The sequence below is a fragment of the Xenia sp. Carnegie-2017 genome, unplaced genomic scaffold, assembly GCF_021976095.1.
Source record: "Xenia sp. Carnegie-2017 unplaced genomic scaffold, XeniaSp_v1 HiC_scaffold_6, whole genome shotgun sequence".
Classification (NCBI taxonomy): domain Eukaryota; kingdom Metazoa; phylum Cnidaria; class Anthozoa; order Malacalcyonacea; family Xeniidae; genus Xenia; species Xenia sp. Carnegie-2017.
Window position 1 is genome coordinate 13930671 of NW_025813526.1, and position 27397 is coordinate 13958067.

The 27397-nt window shown below is 35.6% G+C and overlaps 1 long non-coding RNA gene across 1 annotated transcript; it reads right to left on the reverse strand.

The window, feature by feature from the left end:
- Positions 1 to 1040: 1040 nt before the first annotated feature.
- LOC124458201 lies at positions 1041 to 26569 on the reverse strand. Its single transcript, XR_006953071.1, has 3 exons — positions 26495 to 26569; positions 7927 to 7933; positions 1041 to 1052 (listed from the first exon to the last, which is right to left on the reverse strand). It is a non-coding gene; the product is annotated as an uncharacterized LOC124458201 (long non-coding RNA).
- Between the last annotated feature and the right edge of the window lie 828 nt (positions 26570 to 27397).

A 27397-nucleotide genomic window follows, 5' to 3' on the forward strand; every position in this document is an offset into this window, starting at 1 on the left:
TATCAGTCACACTTACTGCCTACTGGAGCAGTAAACAGAATTTTGTAGCATTAATAAACGTTTGGGAAAATTTCTTTATTTTTCCGGCATCGTGGACTGTCTTACATTCTTCTTCTGTCTAATTTAAAAAGTTAACAAAAATCTTCAGATCTGCAAACAGTGGCATACAATCTACGCTAATTGATGGAGGAAAAGGTTCGGTAACCTTATCATTTTGTTCAAAATTTGGTTTAGTCAGTGGAGGCTAAATGATAAAAAGCTAAGGGTTTTATTTTTTGCAAACAACTTTTTATGTTATCTCTATATTCTCTGATGAGGGAATCGAGGACCTCAATCATGCATTTTCGATAGTTAGGTTTTAGTGACATAATTGCCAAAGTCTCAGGGTTGTCATCCAAACGTCTGCTTTATCTTTTATTACTCTTTCTAGCAAACGCTTCCTCGGGATTGGAGCCCAGAGTCTTCGCAAACTCAAAACTCGCATCTATTTGATCATTCAATTCAGGTTCAGTGTTCCGTATTCTTTCCTGTGATCTAAGAATTGCATCAATCAGTTGAAGACCATCAAGGATATTGAGCTCTGGCTTCTGCATCTGTACTGTCAGGATCTTGGTCTTTCTCATGATAAACTTCATGAACATACATTTTGTATTGCTCTTTGAAAAATCCTAGATCCGCCCCTGGCAAAAACAAGCTCAAACTTGACCATTTTCTTACAGAGCGAGTTTGCTTTGGTTCTGTTTAATGAGTTGTTGTCAACTTTTGCTATGTCCGCTAAGGCATTTCGTATGGCTTCAAAAAATCTCTATACCGCTTCAATTGATTCACTTCTATACACCCATCTCGTCTTTGAGAGATTGCGCAATTTAAGAGCATTTTCAATTATTTCCATATGTTCTTGCAACATAAAACCGTTTACAACTTCTGCTGAAAAAAAAATATATATCTTCGAGCAAGCTATACATCTCAAAAAATGTAGAGGCCTTTGAGCAATGCTCATTGAAAGTGTTTAATCTAAAAACATAAAATTGAAAAATTATTCAACGCAGAGACTAGTCTTAGAAATACTTAAAAAGATACTAAGTAATTTGTACGGCAATGTTTAATACTGTGCATTTGACACATTCCTATGGCCTTGACATAGGATGTATGGAATGTTGCGTCCAACCATTTCCTGCAAATGTTGTTGAACTCCATTAAAAGTCTCAGACATTGAAGCCGTGTAGTCGTAAGACTGATACACTAACCCATCGTGACAAATAGGTAATCGTGATTTAAGGGAATCAAGAATCTCTTTTGCTTGGCCTTCACCTGTTTTATTCTTTGTTTCTTTCATCTCCAGTATTCTCTCGTTTGGCACGTTGTTTTTGTCAACGTAGCGCACTGCCACTACGAGGCGGTCCGTATTTGAATTTTTAGGAGACGTGTCGGCCATGACTGAGTGTATTTTAGATGAAACGATATCTTTTACGATGTGATTCCTTATATCTTTAGCCAAAAGCCTAATAAACTCATTTTGTGAAATAGGTGATATGTATTTTACTGAATAAGGTTTCATGCTCTTGTCTGACAGCCATGACTGAAGTCTAGGGTTCTGCCTAGCAACAAGATTTGTTATTTCGATGAAGTTTCCCTCGTGCCTTTCATCATGCCCTCTGATAGCTAGCTGTTGTCGTGCCAATGTTCTTGCGATGTCTAAAAGGATCTTTATGGCTTATTGGTATCGCAAATTGTTTTCTTCTTCCTGTATTCTTATTTCTCTTAACTTCTTTTCCAACATTACATCGACGTTTTTCATATTGCAGGCAAAATGTGCCAATTCACTCAAAGCAATTTTGTGGGATTTGGAAGAGAAATGCTTCTGCATCTTTCCTTTTTTATCTTTACCCACGCTTCTCATCTTATCCCATGATCGAACTCCAGTAACCCAGGCATCTGACGCTTTCTTTCTTCCTGGTCCACTCGGAAAAAGAGCACAAACAAAACAGGTGCATAGTCGGCCTTTATACTGTACTCTAAATGGGGATATTCTTTCTATTATAGAGAAACAATAGGAAACATATTACAGCAATATGTATAACACTTGTTTATATCTTCGAGTGTTTGCAGGTCCACTTGATCCAACCATGATTCGCTTAATTGTGGTTGCCATAATTCTGGATCCCCCAAACTGTGAGGTAAACTGGAATACTTGTATATTGAAGTGTTAGAAAAAAGAAAAGTTCCTTGTGAGATTAAAAGAAATCTGTGTGAATATGCTACAGCAGGGGTCTCCAAACTTTACACCTAGAGGACCACATGACTTTCATCCAGCTTGTTGAGGGCCGATGAATCATATAACGCTGGTCAAAGAGCGAATATTTTAATAAAACGAAGTACATAACACAAGCTTCATTAGTTAAGAAAATATTTATTCAAAATTTAAAGGTTAAATTTCAACCAAGTGTAATATCATAACAAAATCACAATTAGTCTGTTCAGTTTTCTCAATGTGAGTGGTGAAATTGGCTTTCTTAAGTGTCTCTGCGGGCCGGATTGAGAGGCCCAACGGGCCGCATCTGGCCCGCGGGCCGTAGTTTGGAGACCCCTGTGCTACAGCATGTATTTCCCCCTTAAGTAATCCCTTATCATCTTTAGATGGAAAATACTGACATGTAGTTGTCAAATCTCGCTTTTATTTCGAAATTTGGATTTTTGTTGTAAAATGTCCTTTGAAGTGTTTTACTCTCTACACTATCGTTCAGAGGCGGAAATTTGAGGCAACGGCCACCTAGGATTGTTTGTTTCGAACTCGCGATTAATTTCGATTTGCTTTTTGTTTATTACTTTAGATCTTAGTACTCAATTTAATATAATCAAATAAAAATATTACTGATGTTGTACTGTTTAAAATATTGACAAAATTCGTAGTCAGCCCTCAAATTTGGTCGTGCTATGTAAACTTTAGATCATTATCATTATTCGTTTCTTTAGAAATGTATTGTTTTTACAGTGAGTGAACACAGAAAAATTTAGATAGCACGACCAAACTTGAAATAGAAATTCTAATGACCATTCAAGCGGAGCGAAGAAAAAAAAGTCTGTTGTAAAAGAGCAGAGGATCCAGGTACGATGGCATCACTATGACACTGTAAGTACCAAGTATCTACAAGTTCGCCAAAAAAATGGTGTTAGTAATAACTTTGTTCGATATGTCTCTTCTGATCCACCAACTTTGAAAAAAGTTTTTGAAAGAACATGAGATTATAGTTTATTGGTGGAAAAAAACTAGATTTGCTGGCAAACTGGAAAATTTGAGAAAGATATTAACCGATAATTATGGGAAATGGTTCTTACCTTTCCTTGAAAAGGAACTCTAGCAGATTTTCGTAATGCAAATGTATGTATCATCAACATTTTTTTGGTGTGTGAGATGGTGTGTTAAATTAATGAAGATGATAAAGCTCGTGATATGACACTCCTCACTTCTTTATAATTGATGTTGAATTAAAACGAACCATAGATTGTTGCTAAGTTCAATTTATTTAAAGATGAAACTCCTTCACTGTCATATTCATGGTGAATTTGAGTAAAAATAGCTTAGAGCAAGAAATGAAAACACAAGCAAAGCCTTCTATTGGGATCCCAATAGAGGACTCTAGATTAAAGGAGCTAATCAATGTAATACGTTCTTTGTCCGTCATTTTCTTTTGTTTATTGCCAGACTCTTTACGTTCAATAATTTTTATTGCATAACATCAATGATATTCTTTGAAAAAAACAATAGCCAAAAGAACAGTATGAACGGTAATACAAAAAAACCAAATTAAAAAGCAGTGATTAACTAAAATATGCAAAACTATATTTCTCTCATAACACTCAAACAAAAAGAAAATTTAAAAATGCCCCTAAAAATAATGACATTCGTACAAATAATAAAAAGTCTCTAATGTTCAATTTGCTGTTTTCTCAGATAGCTTTTTATCCGGAAGTTTCTTTACTCACATACAGTTTCTCACTTACAGCTGTATCTCACGTTTCTTATTCAATACGTTCTTCAGAAATATAAGACAGAAAACTGGAAACATTATCTATCGATTGTGGTTCAGGAGGTAGCATCATATCTGCATGTGCTTTGGCCTTCTTCAAAGTCGAGTACTGGCTTCTTAGTTTTACAACTTCATTCAATATTAACTGCACATATCCTAAATAGGATAATTATTTAGTACTCTAGAGAAACTATCACCAAAATCTATTAGCCTTTCGATAATACTACTATTTTTTATATCATGAAATTTTCTTGCTTTATTTGTTATTGAGTGATATCATTCATATCATAGGTGGGTTTTTCCTTCAAAGGTTTTGCAACAGCTTTTTCTCCTTTGAAAGATTTTGGATAGGTAATTGCCCATCTCAAGTTTCCATCTGCAGTTTTTGCTTGTGGTCTGTTGCTGTTCCAATTGTAGTGCAAGTTTGAACAGTACAGACTTTATTAATACAGAAAGTTAAAAAATCCGAATTTATGATAACTTTCTTCAATATTGAAATGTCCTTATTTTATCCTCTTTAAGATATTTGAAGTGCATTGCAAATTTTAAGTGGATTTTTAAATAACATACCTTGCACTTAATGAGTGATATGAATGATAAGTATTCTTTGAGGCAAGCATATTATCCAAAGCATGTTTGGCTTCTAAGCCTGATGTCTGGTGATACTTGGATAACTTTCGAATTGCTGCAATTAGTCGAGGCCTTGTCAACATCTCCTCTAATTTTTTATGAGCAGCTGACCCTGTTATATAGATGAGTATAAAAATTTTGAGGCATCAATTAAACTTCTAAATTCTAGTCTATTCTGTCTACTCAACCTTTTTTGAGCCAGCTCTATCAATTGTGTCGTGAAGGCATTTTGTAAATAGCTTGTGACCATCATGCTCATGAATATTAACAATGTAATTGAGAATACTGCGCCACTTTTCTTCCCTCTCATCTGGAGTTTCACTTGAGTTGCCAACCCAATATATATGGTTGATAATTGACTATTCAGTTAATGAAAAAATGAACATATATATATTAATAATAAATTAAAAATTTTCAAACTTACATAAATATATATATATATATATACAATATGAATCACAATGTGCCCTCGAGGCTTTTGTCATAGTGCAATGACGATTCCTGCAGGAACACATACATGCTAGGCATTTACATGCATGAAATGCATACCCTAATCCATGGCTGAATATGTTTGTATTTCTTCATCTTTGCCACTTTCACCAGTTTCTTTTTGTCCCCTAAAGTGTATTCGAGATTGTTGGAAAAACTTACTTTACTTAATAACAGACTTACTTTTCAATATCATAGAATTTTGTATACTTTTGTGCCAGAGATTTTAAATTAAAAATACACATACATTAATATATATAACTTTTGCCACTTGCCAGACATCATATGCATGATCTACTTCTGGTTTCTCTTTTGCCATGGAAGCAGATACTTGGACATGGCGGTCTATCACCAGCTTGTTCACTTTAGACCCATTGTCTTCCAAGTATTTAAGTTGCCTTTTTAACGATTCAAGTTCCATCGCGTTTGAATTTTTTACTTCAGTTGACTGCAAAACAAAATATTAACATTATCTGAATTTTATCTAATTCTGTAAATAACTTTAAATTGCTAACAAAGGAATTCCAAAAAACTTAATAGAATTATCAGGGTAATACCTTCACTACTTGTGTATCTAAAATAATGTTTCTTTTCATGTCCAAAGTACTTCCTGATCCCAAAAGCCCACTATGACCAGGACTATCGACCCGCATATCAGATGCAATAGCAATTGATTCATCGTCTAGATTCTTCAATCTTGCAGATTGTTCCGCTCCCCAAACTTCATATATTGAAGGAATTACTTAACTTTTTAATATACTTGACCACTCTCGCTGCTTCAGATTAGGAGTTTTAAGCACATTAAGCAGCCGAAGAGCCTTGGAAGATTCCATGCCTGTTTGCAAGAATTGCAGATGCTAATAGTAAATGAAATACTGGCATTTTGAATAGCAATGGTCCAGTTGCCCATGTAAGAGAATGTTTAAGTTTAGCCGTGCAGGATACGCTAATATTGTAAGAGGAACCAATTCGCTTTTCAATTGCTACAATGCATTTCGCATGACACCGACATGAGTGACCGAAAACATCTACAATTGCATCCTCGAACACAAAAAATTTCATCTGCTTTTCAGGCGGTTTTCCTTCTATTAAGACTTGTTCTTTAGAGCTAACTACTTCTTAGCTACTTTCATCACTGTTTTTGGGCGATGACAAGTTTGAAAGTTCAGCATCGCTATCCATAAAACCAGGATCCAGACATGACGTGGCACTTCCCGTGCTCTCACTATCAACCTCTACTGCTGCAGATGGCACAAAATCTGTGGCATCCTTGCTATAACCGGGTGCAGAACTGGCAATGTCCTCATTCTCGATTGCTGGTATTCTGGAGCAAGACGAAGTTGTGGCAGTCAAACTACTAAAAAGACATTTTTCTTGAAAAGTGGCCGAGCTTGATGTTATCAGTGTCTGTGTTTTTACTGATTTTGTCGCAAATTTCTTTTGTGTTTGTGTGGACCTTTCTCGTGAATTGGAAAACACCAATTGCGAAATGCTGACAACATTTGAATTTTCATTTTCTTCATTTTCTGGTTCTTCGTTTTCACTAGATGATTCTTCTGTCATAGGGGTTTCGCTATCTGCTGAAAGTTCTGTAATGTCCTGTGTAAAATGTAATTAATAATTGTAAGCATGGTCGTCATATGAAAGAAGTTTTCTTGTAAAAAATCACCTTTTTACGTTGCCTTTTTTCGGACAAAAGTCGCTTGTTTGATGGGGTTACATATAATGGTTTGTTTAAGGTTGGCACAGCATTGCTCTTTTATCTTACTCGAAATGATTCCTCGCATTTTATTTGATGAAGAAATTCTTTTGTACACCCTGTTTCGTACGCGTCCTCTGCAAAATGGAGCGAGCAAATTCTGCTGTTCGCCAATGGCTCGAATGATTTCCTTTTGCAAAAATCAATCCATAGTTTTCTTCTCTTCTGCTGTGCTTCTGATTTTCCATGTGGGAACCGAAAGAAATGAATATCATTCTCCTTTTTTCTTTGAAGTCGCTGTTGCAACCGTACACCGGGCAATACATGTTTAAAAAGTAATCTAAACTGAAATATACCTTTCTAATTATGGGCAGCATTTCATTGTGCATCAGCTTTTATAGCCAATGTATCGTGAAAAAAATCCGTGCGGCGTGTTCGTAAAAGCTAACTCCCATCCTCGGAAACAGACGCACCTATTCCGTTAACTCTAATGCTACGGATATCTTTGGTGTGTACTTAACGTTCATGTCATCAATCTAACAAGCGTATTAGGGAATTTTTCGTTTGATGTTATCACGAAAGATCGTAAATTTAAAGTCTTAGACAGACGCTCTTTGATGTTCTTTGTTATGATCCGCAATTGCGATGCCATATCATTGTCGAAGGTTTGTCACCAACTGCACAAAAGCAAAATGCATGAGTGATCCACCCAAAGCTTGTATTCATTCATAAGTTATAAAGTTAATCGAAAAGTGTACTAGTACACTGTGCACGCAAACACGCACGTAAAACATTACGGAAAACGAAACGTATAACTCTTTTGTTGGTCACAGGTTTGTAATATGGGAAAACGAAATATTTCTATTGCACGAAATGTTCAGTATACAAAACACGCTTATTGTTGTCTGGGCTCACACTTGGTATGTCGCAAAAGCCTAGTTGTAAGATCTGCTAAAATAAACGTTTCTACGTCTTATAACGACTAAATATTGGAAAAGTATATAAGCGTGATAAACTACACAACTTTTGTTAATCTTAACAACCGCCGACTGTTATTTTTGTTTTAAAATTCCAGTGAACAAATGTGCTATATATTATTATAATACTAATATTTTATATTGTGTCATTCAGTGGATACCAGCCAATGACGTCAGTAATGTATTCCGGCATAATTTAGCATAAGGCTTTTTTCCAAAATGGCGGATAAGGATTCAACTTTATGTCAAATTTTCTCAACAGCAAAATTCAAAAGAGACACGAAAACACGAAATTAAGTACTCCATAGCTATCTATGATAAACGCATGAAAAAAAATTTTCGTTGCCAATGTCCTTTAATGAAAAATTACTAAAGGATGTAATGTCTGCAGTGTTGAGCATGAACAATCCGTTTGATGCTGAGGAAGAAAATTTGGTTGGTTTGCCCAGTGGCTTGGTGGTGGAAGATGAGATTGCAGATAAACTCCTGGGGGCAGAAAAATGAGGGAGGAGCAGTTTATTAAATTTGCACGAGATAATCTTTTGAGTACAAAACCGGACATTTTTGCAAAGTTCACCCGTAACAAGATTTCAGATCTCTTGTGTCAGAAACGCTCAATTGTTTCAACCAGCAAAGGGAAAGAAATCAATTTAAAAATGAACAGAGACCTATTTGCTCGGCTATTTATGATAGCTAAGACCCGTGAAATTGACATTGCAAATGTTTTGTCGTACAGTCTTGGCACGTACCCGCTTTCCTTGGCAACCACTTCTGGAAGTCTTGTTAAAACAACCAAATCCAAGCTATTTGAAATTTTTGAAGGTACAAATAACGATTCTCTTTGTTAGCTTTATTAGTGTTGGACTTCTGTTATTGTCTCGACAAGTAGGATTTACAAGGAATCCCCAGAATCTAGTACACCTCAAATTTGGTTTCATGATTCAAATAGGCTAGTTTAACTTGCTAAAAAAAGTTGTTGTTGCAGTGTGAGACATTTTCGAAAATTCTTGTCTTGATTCGATTTGTATTGTGATTGGTCTTCGTATTCATGCAGGAATTTCTTACGATGTTTACTGTATAGGTGACTACCTCACGTGCAAATTTGATGGTGAACACTGTGATAACAATGCATTCATTGTCGATGCCATGGCTCTTATCCAAACAATGAAGAGCAAATGGAAAACGTTTGGAGAATTTTGCGATGCAATTTTTAATAACGTATTAAAGATGGCCAAAGACTGGAAGGCAACAAGAGTTGACTTTGTTGCGGATAGATACCTTCCCACAAGTATCAAGGAATCGGAAAGGAGCAGAAGATCCGAAAACACTGGAATTCAGAAATTCGTGTATTCGACAAAAACCAACATGTTCAAAAGCAGTGGAAAAAGTTTCTTGCTCTGGGCGAAAACAAAGATTCATTGATCCAGTTTCTTTGTGAGCACTGGGGCAATTACGTATCATTTTGTCTTGGACATCTGTCATCGTTGTATGTAACGTCGAAGGAGAAATGCTATCGAGCTAGATCAGATGAGGATATAGTAGAATGCAGTGAAATGTATGAATTGGAGTGTAATCACGAGAAAGCTGAAATTCGGCTCATACTACATGAAAATCATGCTAAAGAAACCAACAAAAGAATCATAATCAAAAGCCCAGATACAGACGTTTTTGTGTTGTCGATCGCCATACAACGAATTATTAACAAAGAAATATTCTTCATGACTGGAACGGGAAATAACTTCCGCTTGATTTCTATACAAACTATTGTAGAAGAAAGTGAGGAAAATCTTAGTCAAGGCTTGCTAGGTTTCCATGCCTTCACTGGTAATTCTTTAACACCAATGTTGTCATTACGTTTCCTTTGTTACAATGACAATATGTGAAAGAATAGTATACTGTAATCAATATTTTCAAAATTTTCTTATAAGGATGTGACAGCACCAGTTCTTTTTATGGAAAGGGCAAAAATACAGCATGTAACATTCTTCTACGTAACCACAAATATTTGAACTCATTTTGTTCCTTAGGAAGGGCATTCCCCCGTCAGAATAACTTGTGTTTCAACTAAATAGATTTGTTCGCTTATTGTTGGGTGACAAGAATTCTGAGGACGTCAACAAATGTCCGTTCTCATTGTTCAAGGCTGGAAAATGTTCAGATGAGCAACTACCACCAACTTGTGACAGTCTGCTTCAACATATTCCTCGGTCAAACTACCAAGCGGCGATTTGGCGTTCCTGTTTACAACCTCAAATGGATATTCCTCCTCCGGATGTAAATGGGTGGCAAACAATTGACGGGAAACTGTAAATCGTATGGATGACCGTTCCCCCGGGGCCGGATTCCATACTTGATAATGTTAATTGTGGATGTAAGGCTGGCTGAAACTCACAACGTTGTTCATGTAATAAAGCAGGAGTGAAGTACACAGATGTATGCTCTTGTACTGCATGCACGAATGTAGATATTGATGACGACAATGATAATGAGGAAGCGGAGTTTTAGGACGATGACATGGACGACGAATTCGAGGCAGACCTTTAGAAAAAGCGCGCGCTGTCACCGCCCTTGAATGACGACTAGCGTTGGCTTGAGCTTTTATGTTGGCGTAATGCCTTTAATATGTGCGCAGCTTTAGACTACTCTGTCGACTGTATCGAAGGTAGCATATGAAAAAATACCAGAAGCTCACCACATGAAGAATGAATTTGTTTTTTTTTCTGTTTTATTTAACAATGCAATAAACTTTCTCAGTAATGAAAAGCATATGAAATAGCTAGAATGTCTACAAGTCTAAAAATTGAAAGAAACTCGTCCCTATCCTTACTCGCTAGCAGTTGCAACTGCGTGACAATGCACCTTTAGAAAAAGAGCGCCTTGTCTTGCACAATACTCTTATAACTTTCAAAATATCACCTTCGCGAAAATTTCTTAAATCCAACCTAATGCACGTGTCAAATATTCATTTTTTTAACAATCTTACTCAGGTTGTCAATTCAACCGAGTGGAATAGCTCTTTTATAGGTCCGGCACGAGCACACAAAGTATAAATTACATGAAGTTTCTTGGAGAATAATGGCGGATTCCGGAATTGTAATGAGCTACAAATTTTAAAATTTCAATGTAATGTAGCAATAAAACTGCAGCTTTTTGGAGATGAAAAGAAATGAAATTGTGTTAGACATGTAAAAATCGTTTTGTCTTGAACTTTTCACGACCTTTGTTGAGGTGTCCAACGGGAATGAAAGAAAATCGGTCACAGATCACGGACTATTATAACATTTTGTATCCATAAGTCAAAAATTCACCTCACACCATCAGAAATGCCACCAATTTCCTCACCAGTATTGAAAACATTAAACAACGACCAGACAAAATCATGATAACCTTCCACGTGACATCGCTCTTCACATCCATACCATTAGACATAGCCAAACAAATGACAAACGAACTACTCACAAACGACAAAACTTGGCAAGCTACAACACAACTAGACAAAAATTACATCCTAGACTTACTCAACCTTCCACTGAATTCACTTTAAAAAAAACATACTACAGACAAATTTCAGGCACACCAATGGGGTCACCACTATCCACCTTCCTCGCAGAAGCTGTCATGCAACATCTCGAAACACAATCAGTCACAAACAGCACAAACATCAGACTATGGAAAAGATATGTCGACGACATCTTTGCCATAGTCAAGAAAGACAAAACTGAACAAATCCTACACACCATAAACAATACCACAAAGAACATCACCTTTACTAAAGACGAAGAGCACGACAAACAACTTACCTTCCTCGACATCCTGCCAGAACAGATGACGGTAAACTAAACACACAAGTATACCGCAAAACCAGCCACACAGACCAAATACTCGATTTCAACAGCAATCATCTATCACAGCACAAAGTAAGCTGCATTCGAACACTTTTTAACAGAATAAACAATGATTGTAACACCGAAGAAGCCAAAAAAACAGAACGCAATTACTTATACTCCACATATATTAAAAACAATTACCCTAGAAACTTTATAAACAAAACTATATACAAAATACAAAACAAAACACAAACCGACGAAAGCAACAAAAACCGGACGAAACACTAAAAATTGTCACACTACCATACGTAAACGGAACATCAGAAATTACTGCCAGACTTTTTCGACCATTTAATATTAACGTCGCCCACAAACTTACACAAAAACTCAAATCATGTTTCGCCAAACATAAAGACAAAACAACAATTCATGATACAACTGACCCGATCTACCTGATACTATGTAAAGACTGATCAAAGCAATACATGAAACAAACATCTAAGAAAATTGAAACAAGATTCACAAAACACAAAAACGCCATAAAACGTACTCACTACCGGCAGAACATACCCACGGAAACAACCACACATTCGACAGGATTGAAACTAAAGTACTCGGACACGCACCGACTAAACACGCACGCGAGTTTAAAGAAGCTTGGTACAGTAAAAACAACGACACAATAAACAGACATATCGACATACCCTTCATACACTCACAACTAAAGAAAAAAGAACAAAAAAACTACAAACAACACCAAAACTAAAACACAACACTCTAATATTATTAACACCAATCATATTCACAATACACCAAAACCCATGCATTTCACCCCATCCAATCACATCAATCTACCCACTAATCCAATTAGACGTTCTAAACGTCTCCAAGCTAAAAGGACGTGTAAATAAATAATATCCTCATTCTGATGGAGGCTCGAAGCAACGAGTCGAAAGCTCAATAAAACCTTAAATCATTTAAACGTTAAATCATAACATGTTCACCGTGTTCGCGATATGCAAAGCTCACCTTTATAGGTTTGAGCACTGTGGTGACCCTACAATACAATCCATATTGTTATAGTTTTTAGTGTATTGTGAATACGATTGGTGTTAATATTATTAGAGTGTGTTGTCGTAGTCTTGGCGTTGCATGTAGTTCTTTTGTCCTTTTTCTTTAGTTGTGATTATGTGACGGGTATGTAAATGTGTCTTTTTATTGTATTGTTCTCTTTACTGTAGCAAGCTTCTTTAAATTTGCGTTAATGTTTTATCTGTGCGCATCAGAGTACTCTAGTTTCTGTTTAGTCAAATAAATGATTATTTACGTAAGTGTGTTCTGCCGGTAGTGAAATTGTGTTTTCGTGTATTATGTCGCTAATGAAAGAATTTTGTGATTTTTTTCATTTGTCATTAAGTGGTTAATCATTGTTCTGTTCTACTTATTCAAAAGGAAAATTTGGAATATGCTTTTAGGCTTTTTGCGTACAAAGTATCAATTAAAATTTACTTCCAGCTGTTTTCCAACATTAATAAATTCTTTTATGCATTCTGACTTCAAAAAGAGATAAAGCTGGGCTGCTAAGTAGTTGTTAAGCCAAAGAAGTATGATAGAAAGATATATAAGAAAAATAACAAAAAAGTATATTTGTTATCTGTATAAGCAAGAAGGTGAAAATGATAATAGCATGCTAACATGGGTTTTAAAACAAATAAACAAGCATGAACAAGAAATAATTTTATCTTCGAGAGCTGAAACAAAACATATAAGTCCAATGCATAGAGATCATTTTTAAGACTACAACAATGATCTTGTGCTTTTTTTCTCATTGACTTGTATGAAATGATGACATTTATAATGTAGTAAGATTAAACGAGATTAATGTAAACACGAGATAATTTTTGTAGCGCTATTGATAATGTTTTTGGCTACCCAGTGCTCTAGTATGCAACTTTGTGTTCTCTAAACGTAGTATGCAGTTTGGGATTCAAGAGATTTCATATATGAAATAGTAAATCTGCATCAGCTCTAATTATTTTGAAATTAGTCTTTTGAGTTATAAAAAAACGAAAAAGACAAAGTCTTAATATTTAGAGATGACATCTTGCTAAAAATATTTTTATATGCTTTGGTGTAGTAAAACTTCTTGATGTTTGAATAAAGAAACAAAAATAGTTTTAACAGTTTTTTTTAATTAAAGAAGAATCGGCAAATTAAAATCTTAGCTACGTAGTGAGCTTAATTTTCTCATGCTTATTTTGCTCAACAAGTAATAGATATGGAACTGTAAATTATAAAAACTTCCTCTTTTTTAATTCCTACAATCATAACTTTGTTTTATATTCCTACTTATAACATCTTGTATGATGTCAATGGCAGTGGTGCCTGCAGATTTATATTTTTTTTTATTGTAGGTGGGAGGCAAAACATGCATGCATTGTTTATTGTTAATGAATCTGTTAAGCTACATATTCAACAACTTTAATATATGAATCTGTTAAGCTACATATTCAACAACTTTAATATAAGAAACATATTAAGGTCTTAATGTTTTAATTAAGAATATTAACACCAGAGTGTGTTCCTTCTTCAAACTACATAGTTCAACTGTCATTTTGGTAATGTTATTCGTATTGACCATTGCTGTGTATCTTTTGAACATTTGTTGGCTGTGGTGGGAAATAAAAAGGCATTATGGCACACCTGTTTAATCAGATATATGCCAACAATGTTGAATTCGTAGATATCGGCCACAGTGACCTTATCAGTTTGCTTTATGTCGAGTTTTTAAGTAAAAAAATTCAGGAGCTACGAAGAGCTGAAAAAGATGCAAGTGTATTCGAACCTTGGACCGATCATCAAAACTGTTTGGAAATGTTGACTGAGGAAGATCGATTGTTAAATTTTGCAAATCGAGCGGTGAATACAATCAATCGCGAACATGTCTGGAATGGAATATGTGAAGCCTTCATGTTTCTAAAGTACAGTGGACCATCATCTTCTCAAAAGATATAATTTGAAAAACTCTGGAAAGCACCGTGAAATGAGCTTATGTCAATTTACACACAAACAATTAGAACACCATTTTTTGTAAATTTGTTTGATTATGTTGATTGTGCTTGTAAATTGAAGTATAGAACATCTGTATGAGACTATTTGTATCATTTTAACAAATATTCCAGCTGCCAACTTTGCTGTATTTGAGATTGTAGTATGATTGACTTTGACAACAGAGCAAAGTGATCAATGGACTACATAAATCAGTAAAAATGTCTCTTTCAAAAACGTAAAATGGCGAATGACAAAACGTTATAGCGTTCATTTCATTGTGAGGCCAGGATTAGCCGCTAGGCAAGTATGGGGGTTTGTGGGAGTAACGGCTATAGCGAGAATTTGAAAAGAGATAAAAACCATAACCGTCAGAAAATGTTTCGATTTGGAATAAGTTTTGGATGTAATGATCTTAATCTTGAGGGGCATTTGCAAGCAGGATACACAAGTAAAACGGTTAAAAATTATGGCCCGCCGCAATTAGACTTCCAACAGATAATGCGATAGAAGAAACACTGCCTGTAACTGAAAGCATTGAACCCATCGATAATGAGTAGTTAAAAGAAATTGGCATCTAATTTCAAAATTATTATCATGCGAACATTGTCATGAGTAACGTTGACCAGTACTTAGCTGGTGTATACTTCAATCCAAAACGTCCAGGAAGCTACGTGGGTGTTGAACGATTGATGTAAAGGCAGAAGGAATATATGACATTAGTTGTGAAAGAATTAAACAATGGCTCATGCAACAAGACGCATACTCTTTGCATAAACCTATTCGAAGAATGTTTGAAAAAAAAATTGTGTCGTAGTGAGTGGTATTGACGACCAGTGGCAATTGGATTTGGCAGACATGCAATCTTTGCAAAAGTATAATGATAGTTATCGCTATCTTCTTATCTGTATCGATTATTTTTTCCAAATATGCATGGCTGTTGCATTAAAAAAGAAAACAGGATCATCGTTGGTAGAAGCTTTTAAAAAGATTTTGTCATCAGGACGTAAACCGACACACAATCAAACGGATCAAGGCTCGGGGTTTTTTAATCGGGACTTTAAGAAACTTTTGGCAAAAGAAAACGTTACCTTGTTTAATACATTTAATGAGACGAAGGCATCCATCGTTGAACATTTGATACGTACACTGAAAACTAAAATGTGGCGCTACTTCACAGCAAACAAAACCATGAGATACATTGACATGCTTCCTGATCTACTGTATTCTTATAATCATAGCTTGCATCGCAGCATTAAGGAAAAACCGATCAACGTTACAAGTGAAAATGAAGATAGAATTTTGCAAAACTTATATGGTGATAGCAAATTAAATACACCTACGCATGTAAAATATAAGTTTGATATAGGTGACCAAGTACGAATAAGTAAAATAAAACGAAGGTTTGAGAAGGGGTATTTACCGAATTTTTCAAAAGAAATTTTCACTGTAAGTCTAAATATACCGCGCAAGCCTCCTGTATACAGACTGAAAAATCTTCAATAAAGACAATGCTTATGAGATTGAAAAAATACTTAAGAACCGTGCTAGAGGGGGCAATGTACAATATTTTGTAAAGTTGTCTGATTACTCTAACAAATTTAATTCATGTTTACCGGAATCGGAAATACATATATAACACGTAATCGTTTTCATGATTTTTTCATTTCACATTATACCTTAACGATGAGAAGAACACACTTCTATCTGACATTACCTAGTAATGCATCTCTCTCTGTATTTCCTGATAATAAGATTTCGGGTTATCGCATAAATTTACCACACGTTGTGAATTTAAATGGTAATTGGGAAGTAGGATTGTATTCAATTACATATCCTCATACATGGTACACGTTGAAAAAAGGTTTGGATACACATATGTATATGTAACTTACAAAACAGGTCTACCTACTCCAGTATTTGTCGACTATGGCTTGTATGAAAAAGCCTTCGATCAGTTAATGAGACTCTTGACAAAGAAGTAAAAGATAATATCAAATTGAGCTTTGACCCCGAACAGAAAAAATGAAAGTGCATGTAACACAGGGTTACAGAATATCATTTAATCAACGAATGTCGGTCTTACTCGGATTTGGCGGAAAAGACGTAGAGATTTCAAAAACAACCGAAAGCCCTCATGCTTCTGATTTGCAGGGATCCATCATGATGTATGAGTATTGCAACATTGTACAACCGCAAGTTGTTGGAGACGTCAATGTAAAATTACTAAAGGCAGTTGCTATTCAAGGAAAATATGGAGACATTGTTTCAAGAACATTCACTAATATCCAATACTTGCCCGTGCAAACAAAATCTTTTGGGGACATCGAAATTCTCTTAAGGGACGAGTTAGGAAACCCCATCGCATTTGAACGAGGGAAGTCGATAGATACACTTCATTTCAGAAAGCAAGCTTCGTCTTATTTTACATAAGAAATATGACTCTACGAAATCATTACGTACAATATTATCTCAACCAAAAACAAGGATACGGTTCATCACCAATGTTTAAAGTAGCACCTTGACAAAGAGGTTATCTCCTCATTTACAGAAAAATGTAATCGCTGTCGTGATTTTTACACGACAGCTAAATGTGGGCACACTGTTCATCTGTCCTCGTTGATGGAGTCACGGGGAAAATTCAAATGCAAAATTTGTGGGTTTGTATGCCTTTAAAGATATTTTAATCTCAGGTGGCGTTTCATGACATTGATTTTTACCCTTCATTCATGTAGTGTATCGGATGCTGGTGTCGATGCCGCTGTTCACCAATTTTTGATGTAAGTTTGTAATTCATGGGTGCGTTTACACCTTACTGTGTGCTATTATATAAAGATTAAATATATGCAAACATATATATATATATATATAAGTTTGAAAATTTGTAATCCAGGCATTGAATATATAAAAGATAAAACGTTTCTCCGGATTTTTAAATGATTTTATTGAGCTTTCGACTCGTTGCTTCGAGCCTTCATCAGAATGAAAAATATTATTTACACGTTTTTAGCTTGGAGACGTTTAGAGCGTCTAATTGGATGAGTGGGTGGATTAATGTGATTGGATGGAGTGAAATGCGTTGCCATGGGTTTTGTGTGTTGTTAATATGGTTGGTGTTAATAATATTGGGTGTAGTGTTTTAGTTTTGGTGTTGTTTGTAGTTTTTGTCCTTTTCTTTAGTTGTGAGTATATGATGGGTATGTCGATATGTCTGTTTATTGTGTCGTTGTCTTCACTGTACCAAGCTTCCTTAAATTCGCGTGCGTGTTTAGTCTGTGCGCGTCCGAGTACTTTAGTTTCTGTCCAGTCGAATGTGTGGTTGTTTCCGTGGGTATGTTCTGCCGGTAGTGAGTTCGGATCTCGTCGTTTTATGGCGTTTTTGTGAAACAAGACTCACAGAACACAAAACGCCATAAAACGACGAGATCGAACTCACTACCGGCAGAACATACCCACGGAAACAACCACACATTCGACTGGACAGAAACTAAAGTACTCGGACGCGCACAGACTAAACACGCACGCGAATTTAAGGAAGCTTGGTACAGAAGACAACGACACAATAAACAGACATATCGACATACCCATCATATACTACAACTAAAGAAAAGGACAAAAACACAAACAACACCAAAACAAACACTACACCAATATTATTAACACCAACCATATTAACAACACACAAAACCCATGGCAACGCATTTCACTCCATCCAATCACATTAATCCACCCACTCATCCAATTAGACGCTCTAAACGTCTCAAGCTAAAAGCACGTGTAAATAATATTTTTCATTCTGATGAAGGCTCAGCAACGAGTCGAAAGCTCAATAAAAATCATTTAAAATCCGGAGAAACGTTTTATCTTTATATATATATATATATATATATATATATATATAGGAAGTTTTGTTTATTTGAATCGCCGTAAGTACAGTGCTCGATGCTTAAGAGCAGAGCGTAAATATTGATGAGAAAAAGAAAATACACAAAAACTACAATTTCATCCCGATTGTGTCGTCGGATTGTGTAGAGAGTCTCATATGGAGATGTTCACCGTGTTCGCGATATGCAAAGCTCACCTTTATAGGTTTGAGCACTGTGGTGACTCTACAATACAATCCATGCAATGTGTAACCGTACGTCCTGTGTCCCAAGTGCAGGAGTCACTGTTTTAAAGCGGTGATAGCCGGGAGGGCACATTGTGTATACACTTTGTATATATATATATATATATATATTGGTAAATATTAGTAAGAAGAAAATACACAAAACTACAATTTCATCCCTTTGTGTGTATTTTCTTCTCCTTACTAATATTTACGCTCTGCTCGGGCATCGAGCACTGTTTTATACGGAAAATGATAAATTATAAACTTCCTATATATATATATATATATATATATATATATGATAATGATAAGGATTCTCTGGATTTGTTTTAAATTTTTTATTAAGCTTTCCACTCGGTGCTTCGAGCCTTCGTCAGAATGTGACAATATATTATTTACAAAGATTTTTGTAGGCGTTTGGAGCGTCTGATTGGTTGGTTGGTAGTTGAGTTGATATTATTGGATGGTATAAGATGCGTTGTCATGGTTTCGGGTGTATCGATTACGTTAATGAAATTCGAGTGTTTTATTTTAGTCGTTGTGTTATTAGTTTGTTGTTTTGGTTTTGTCTTTAGTTGTGAATAGATGATGGGATGTCAATATGTCTGTTAATTGTGTTGTTGTCTTTGCTGTACCATGCCTCTTTGAATTCTCGTGCGTGTTTTGTCTGTGCGCGTCCAAGAAGTTGTGTTTTTGTCCAGTCAAATGTGTGGTTGGTATCGTAGGTATGTTCTGCTGGTAGTGATTTGGGTCGGATAATAAAAAAATTTAAAACAAATCCAGAGAATCCTTATCATTATCATAATATGCCTGGGTTACAATTTCAAATATATATATATATATATATATATATATATAGTTTAGTGCATGCCGTCATGAAACTTAACACCTTTTAATCGATGTATAGTCAGCGAATAATAAATAATCTGTCAGTTAAAGATCGCCCTACGGCGTGAAACTCCGAGTAGCGTTTTTGTGCATTTTCTTCTTCTTATCAAAGTAAATAAATCTGTATTTTTGTGATTTTCTCAATACCACCACACACACACACACACACACACACATATATATATATATATATATATAAGTTTGAAAATTTGTAATCCAGGCATTGAATACATAAAAGATAACAGTTTCTCCGGATTTTAATTGATTTTTTATTGAGCTTTCGACTCGTTGCTTCGAGCCTTCATCAGAATGAGGATATTTATTTACACGTGCTTTTAGCTATATATATATATATATATATATATATATATATTGATAAGAAGAACAAAATACACAAAAACTACAATTTCATCCCGACAAGCCTGTTTCGTGATTGCTCACTCTTCAGGGGATTTAATATATATATACATACAAAGTGTATATACAATGTGCCCTCCCGGCTATCACCATATTAAAATGGTGTCTCCTGCACTTGGGACACAGGACGTACAGTTACACATTGTATGGATTGTATTGTAGAGTCACCACAGTGCTCAAACCTATAAAGGTGAGCTTTGCATATCGCGAACACGGTGAACGTCTCCATATGAGACTCTCTACACAATCCGACAGTGCTCAAACTACGCACGCGCAGTGAGCGTAATATACAAAGTGTATATACAATGTGCCCTCCCGGCTATCACCATATTAAAATGGTGACTCCTGCACTTGGGACACAGGACGTACAGTTACATATTGTATGGATTGTATTGTAGAGTCACCACAGTGCTCAAACCTATAAAGGTGAGCTTTGCATATATATATATATAGGAAGTTTATAATTTATGATTTTCCGTATAAAACAGTGCTCGATGCCCGAGAGCAGAGCGTAAATAATGATAAGAAGAAAATACACAAAAACTACAATTTCATCCCGACAAGCCTGTTTCGTGATTGCTCACTCTTCAGGGGATTTAATGAATAAAATACTTAAATGCTTAAATATATATACAAGATGATGACGGAAGTTAGTGTATTAATCAAGGTGTATAGTTTCAAGTTAGATGACGGAAGTTAGAGTATTAATTACGGTGTATGGTTACAAATTACATAGGAGTGTTTTGGATCTATGGCGACAAGAGGAAATAAGTTCGTTGCGTTTATTGAGGGATGATTTGGATGGTTGGTAGAGGATGAAGAATTTTTCTTTGAGGCAAAGGTTGCATCTTTTACTGGTGCTGTTATATGGTTTGCTGTGTGTGATGATGTTCCATGAGATGTCGTGGTCGATATTGCTGTCTTTAAGGGTCCAAATGTGCTTACTGAGCTCGGTCGAGTTTCGTAGTTTTTTGTGGCGGAAAGAGGCAGTGTGATTTCTATGTCTAGTCTTAAATTCGTTTTCTGTAAGTCCAATGTACGTCTCAGTTGTGTTATTGTCTTTGCGTTTTACAGTAGCTTGGTAAACAACGGATGACTGCAGGCAGTTTCCGTTAAGTGGGCAGTTTTGTTTTTGTCGGCAGATGCATGTTTTTTTAAGTGTCTTTTTGTTCGCGGTGTTGTCGTTAGTTTTGTCTGATGTTCTCAGTATATGTTTGTTATGGTTGTTGATTATTTCTTCGATATTGTTCATGCAGCTGTAGCTGAGTTTGATGGTGTTACGGTTGAATATTTTCGTGAGTTTATGGTCTATGGGGAAGTGTTTGTCGATTAATGAAAGGAATTTGTGGCCGATGTTCGTGTAGACGTTTTTGCTGAATGGAGGGTTGTACCAAAGTAAATTTGTCGAAGTCTGTTTTTCCGTTTGGTAGTAGCGTCTGAGTCGAATTTTAGTGTGTATCGGTATCCGTTTTCGTCGAGTGCTTTTTGGTATGGTGCAGTTATTTGGTCAAATGATGCTTTGTCGGATGATAGTGAAGATAGACGTTTGTTGATGGCGTCGGGTATGTTCTTCGTTATGGTTGGTGGATGGTTGCTTTCGCTGTGGACGTATTGCAGAGAAGAGTTGGGTTTTGTGTAAGGGCGATATGAAAAATTGTTAAGATTGAAGGTGATGTCAAGGAAGTTGATGATTTTTTTGTTTGCTTCAATAGTTATGCGTAGTCCATTGTTGTTGAATATCCGGCATATTTCATCTTTAATGTTCTCTGTTTCTCGTGGTGTGGTGTTTGAAATGGCAAGTCCGTCGTCTCGATAAAGTCCTATGTCTGTTGTGATGTTTTGTAGTTGAGAAAGGAGGTAGCTTCCTACGAGTTCGCATGTCTCAGCTCCGTCGAAGCTACCCATTGTGACGTCGAATGTAGAGTTATATTTCTTTTGTCAGGGTTGTTTGTTGTGAATAAGGAATGAATTCTTAGCGTGTATAATGATGTTTTTTTCGGCGTTTGTGATGTTGTCGTAGGTTGAGGCAAAATCCAGTGCTTTGTTTAGTAGGTCTTGATTAATGGATGGATAAAAGTCTACGATGTCAAAGGATATGAAGGTGACGTTTTTTTTGTGTTCGATAGATTTGAACCACTGGATCACAGATGATGAGTTTTTCCATTGGTTGTATGAGGTTGTTTTTATGATGTTGCTGTTAATTCTGTCCAGTATTTTCTTGCTAATTTTTCACGAAACAGGCTTGTCGGGATGAAATTGTAGTTTTTGTGTATTTTCTTTTTCTCATCAATATATATATATATATATATATATGCCGGGAGGGCACATATATAACAATGTGCCAGGAGGGCACATTGTTATACACTTTGTATATTACGCTCACTGCGCTTGCGCAGTTTGAGCGCTCTCGGATTGCGTAGAGAGTCTCATAAAGAGACGTTCACCGCATTCACTTTATGCATTGCTCACCTATATAGGTTTGAGCGCTGTGGTGACTCTACAATACAATCCATACAATGTGTAACCGTACATCCTGTGTCCCAAGTGCAGGAGTCACCATTTTACTATGGTGATAGCCGGGAGGGCACATTGTTATACACTTTGTATATATATATATATATATATGTTTGAAGTATAAACTTTCATACGGAAGCAGCAATTTTATATAGTGGTTCTTATTTCATTCATTCAGAAAACTGTGTACCGAGGACGTCATGTTTGATGCAGAACATTGACAGTAAAGATTTTAATGTAACAGTGTTAATAAAAATTTACAAAAGTAGAATGACTCGTTTTTTAAGTTTGTTCATTTTATCTGAAACAAATATTTTAAGCCAATCTCTACAAGTGTATTTTAGTATCTCAAGTCCATTAACGGGTGGTTTGACATCTTTAATGCTTTTCATAAAATCTTTGATCACAATCTCTTCGGACACATTTTCCAAGGCATCATCAAAATGCAAAAACATACGCTCGTAATGCTCCATCGTCAAACAATCATGCTCGCGTTGAGGGGGTGATCAATCATGTATCCGTTGCAGTTCTTATTTACTTCAGCGTTTATCATTGCAATAATTTCTTCAGCATAGCAGTCTAAAAGTTTATTTTCTAACAGACTTAGACGTACAGTTATTTCATTCTTTTCTGATTCCGAGGGCAATTTGTTCATTCTTAATGCCTGATCAATGTCTACGTTCAATTCCATTTGTTTCAAGAGATAAAATGTAAACCTTTTGATAAAGTATAAGCTATAAAATGCAATTACCTTGTTTTCTACCGTTTTTACCTTCCATTGAGAAAAGGAAACGGATCTAATGTTACTTTGTTTATAGCATGAAACTTCCAGCTTTATCGCATCTCCGATTTTCACGCCATCCAATGCCATGCCTTGTCTATTAACCCCTATTTCCGGTTGACATGCGCGCGCACCGATCAACTTCAGGGGGCTAGAAACTAACTGGTACGGGTAAGAGCTCCTTGACAAAGGTGTGACAAAGCAGCATCTTAACTACTAACACAGCGTAAAACGGCGTAACTTTTTTGCAAAGTGCTCGTAAGCTTTAATTAATACTGTCGTCATTCAAACAAGCGATATAACATTATTATACTTCACTGTGTCTTATGCAATAACTCTGACAAACTCCTCCGAAACAGTTGCATCAAAAATTGCATTTAAAAAACCAGGTACAATAAATTTACGATGCCAATGCTTTGCCACATGTAGAATTTTGCCTTAAATATAATTCCACTGTCACAAAGCATTCAGATTAATTGAAGGCGTTAATTAAGACACATTGTTTAGTGTGTCAAAACTCTTGTAAAGAACTACATCGCCAAACTTTGGTTTGTTGAACAATGAGGTTAATTAATAAATATTGAAATCTTAAAATGTAGATTGTATAGAAGTGAAAAACGAAACTCGTATCGCAAGCATGTTATACTGTTACATGATAGCAACTACTATCATGTAATATCATTTATAAACTATTATTGATCCTGACTAAAACACCACACGAGTACATACGAGTACATACGAGTACATACGAATGACATACGAGCATATACGAGTGACATACGAGTCCATACGAGTACATATGTGTTTTAAATATCAGCATTAAACAATAAACAACAAACTTTGACTTTAAAACCATGACCAGTCGACAATTTGATAAAAAATATAATAAAAAACAAATTCCGAAGAAGCAAGACATCTTGAGATTGCAAATGTGAATCAAAACAAGACGAGAAGTGAACTATAAATTTTTGACTTTATTTTAAATTCATCCTCAGACAGAATGATATTTAAAACCATACCTACACATATATATTTACAACGCATGAAATAAGTAAACGGATGTACCCATAAGAAATTAAATAGTGTTTTATTTACAAAGGCAGAGTTGGAAGAGGTGTAGTATTTCAAAAGGATGAATTGAAACTGCCGACCCGAATGGAAGAATAAGTGTATTATATTTCAAGAGAAGAGATGTAATTCTTTGCTAGCCTTAAGTCCCGTGTTGAGAAGAAAAGGTTTGTTATGTTTGATGAGAAGTACTTCAAGAAAAGCAAGAATGTGGTAGTTGTTAGATTTGGTTGAGTGAAGTATCTTATAGTTGTTGAATACAAGGTTTTCTATAGGAGAGGGGGTTCTGGGAGGGGAAGGGAGATCATTGAGTTGTGAGACCTGGTTTTGTAGAGTCGCCAGGAATTGAGCGTTTTCGCACTCAGAGAAATGATAGCCAAATTCACTAGAAGAGAGCCTGGTTGCATGTTCTCTGAGTCGTACAGACAGGCATCTTTGTGTCATACCGATGTAGGTTTTACCGCAGCCAGGGCAAGTTATTTTGTATAAAAGTTTACTGCGAGAAAGTGAAGGAAGTTTGTCATTGTTAGAGACAAAATACGGCAGTTTTTTAGTGTCATAAATAGTAACAAATGTCACCGGTTAAGAAAGATGTCTTTGTATTTTCTTAAAAGAGGACTTTAAGAGGAAATCGCCACGCACGCCAAGATAAGGAATATGAACCCTGATTTTAGGTAGATTATCATCTAAAGAAGTGCAGTTGTCACTGGGAATATAATTATTGTATTTGGCTTTTTGTTTTTTTTTTAAAAAATTTTTTAACGCTGTTGGTATAACCGTTTTAAGATATGTAAGATTTCATTATTTCAGTTTGATTGTTGAAAAGTGTTTTATTGCTACAAATTTTGAAGGCACCGTGGTAAAGAGATTTTACCCATGCAATATTTCCATAAAAAGGTTCGAAGCTAGAGAAATGTGAGTAGACCAGTATGGGTGTCTTATCGGTAAATGTCAGTTCCATCAACCGAAACTTTTATATCTAGAAAATGAATTATGCCATCGTGAAATGTATGTGAGATTGGCATCAAAACTATTAAAATTCAATAAGACAGCAGAAATATTGGAGGGTTTGATAACGGTTGTAGAATTTTATTGTACCGTCATTAATGAGATCGGAAGCTATTAACTTTTAAATTTTGTTAAAATTATATTAGCAAGGACAGGTCCTAATGAGGAACCCATAGAAACGCCGTCGTGTTGTTATTAAATACAAGACATAAAATAATGTTATTAAAAGAAAAGACATTTTTGATGGAGCAATCTAAGATGAGTTTTTCAATGTAGACTTTTTTAAAGTTGTTGAAATTATGTGTTCATCGTAAATGCTGTCTAAAATGATTTTGACTGTGCGAGAGATTGGAACGTTGGTATGAAAGGATTCAACGTCGAATGAAACAAATCGATAGCCTTCTGCGAACAGATGTTTAGGAATGTTATTAACATTAGTTACTGCGTCAACGAGTCCGAAAGGGAAAAACAATTTGGGGAATTTGCTTGTTATACTATATTTCTTTAAACTGTCGGCTGGTCATGGTTTTTGCGTAAAACAGACGAGATGTCTTGTAAAATTGTCTTTGTTTAGTAAAAACGTGATAGTTCAGTCTAATCATCATAACATGCACATCTGCAAACTTTTTATTGACTATTTCATTTTTTAAACTAAAAGACAAAAAAATAGGTGCACTTGCGTGCATGTGCGTGCCTGTCAAGTATATTATTACTAAATAAAGTAGGTGAAATGAGCCTTATTTAAATATAACTGTATATTTAAAATTATTTTCCTCAAATTTGATTAAGATTTGAAAATGTTATTTAGTTATCCGATCAATTAATTGTTTGACTCTTTCTGCATTTTTCAAACGCTCTAGCTTAGATTGCATGTCACGTGACTGTGCTCAAGCCTCACATCCACTGTTCTCGCTTCAACGAAAGTAACGTCATTTAGATATCTCGCTACTTTTAAAACTTTTTTGTTCATGCTGGATACAGACACTATTTTTTTTATTTCCTTTAAAACCTTAGTATAAATGTATATTATATATTGGAAGTTTGCCTGGATGTATTATTGCTTCTCTCAAATTGTGTAAATTTATCATCTGCAATATATGTACGAATATAAGAGTTGAAACTTGTGCTAACGCCTCTCTCTTGACGTTGTTGGTGTTGGTGATTTCTTCCAAATAGTAGGTACGGCACCAGGTTTGTGCCGTCTAGTAATACGACCCAAATGGAATAAACGCTCAAAACAATCTTCCGAGGAGTGATTCGAACAAATCATAAATAGAATTTCGTGCGAACTCGGATTAAAATTTGCGCGCTTCGTCTGAACAAATTTAAACCAAATTCTTTTTAAAGACTCGTCGTTTGGGCTTTTATGTAATGAAATGTCTGTACTTCTATCAGACTTATAACTACAATCTTGCACGACACATCGTGTTAAAGGCATGTTAAAAAAATTGAGTTATACAACCTTTTAAATCGCTATTTGCATATAGTGTTATATTGTAAACAGCCGCGAGTTAAGACTATGGCGTCACAAGCACCTTCCTACATGACAATTCAAATATGGCGCATTTTAATTGCGGCTCTTGAAGTTCAAGTTTTATCGCTACATAACTCGAGCAGCATGAAATACATTGCGCTAAAATTTCGCCAAAAGACATTTTTACATACACTATCAATCTATGAAAAGAAAACGAGAGGCAAAATTTTCGTCATAGTACCACTTTAACACATATACACAATAAAATATGAGTTCTTCAAGCAGTGAAAGCGAACGCAGTTCGGATACTGAAAACTCAGATGTGGCAAATGAAAATTTACTTTTGAATTCCGGCGATGAGGATACAATTGTGGCTAATTCAGTTGTAAATCCTTACGAAAATGAACCTCTTGCGAGCGCAGTCGGAGAGAATTTGTG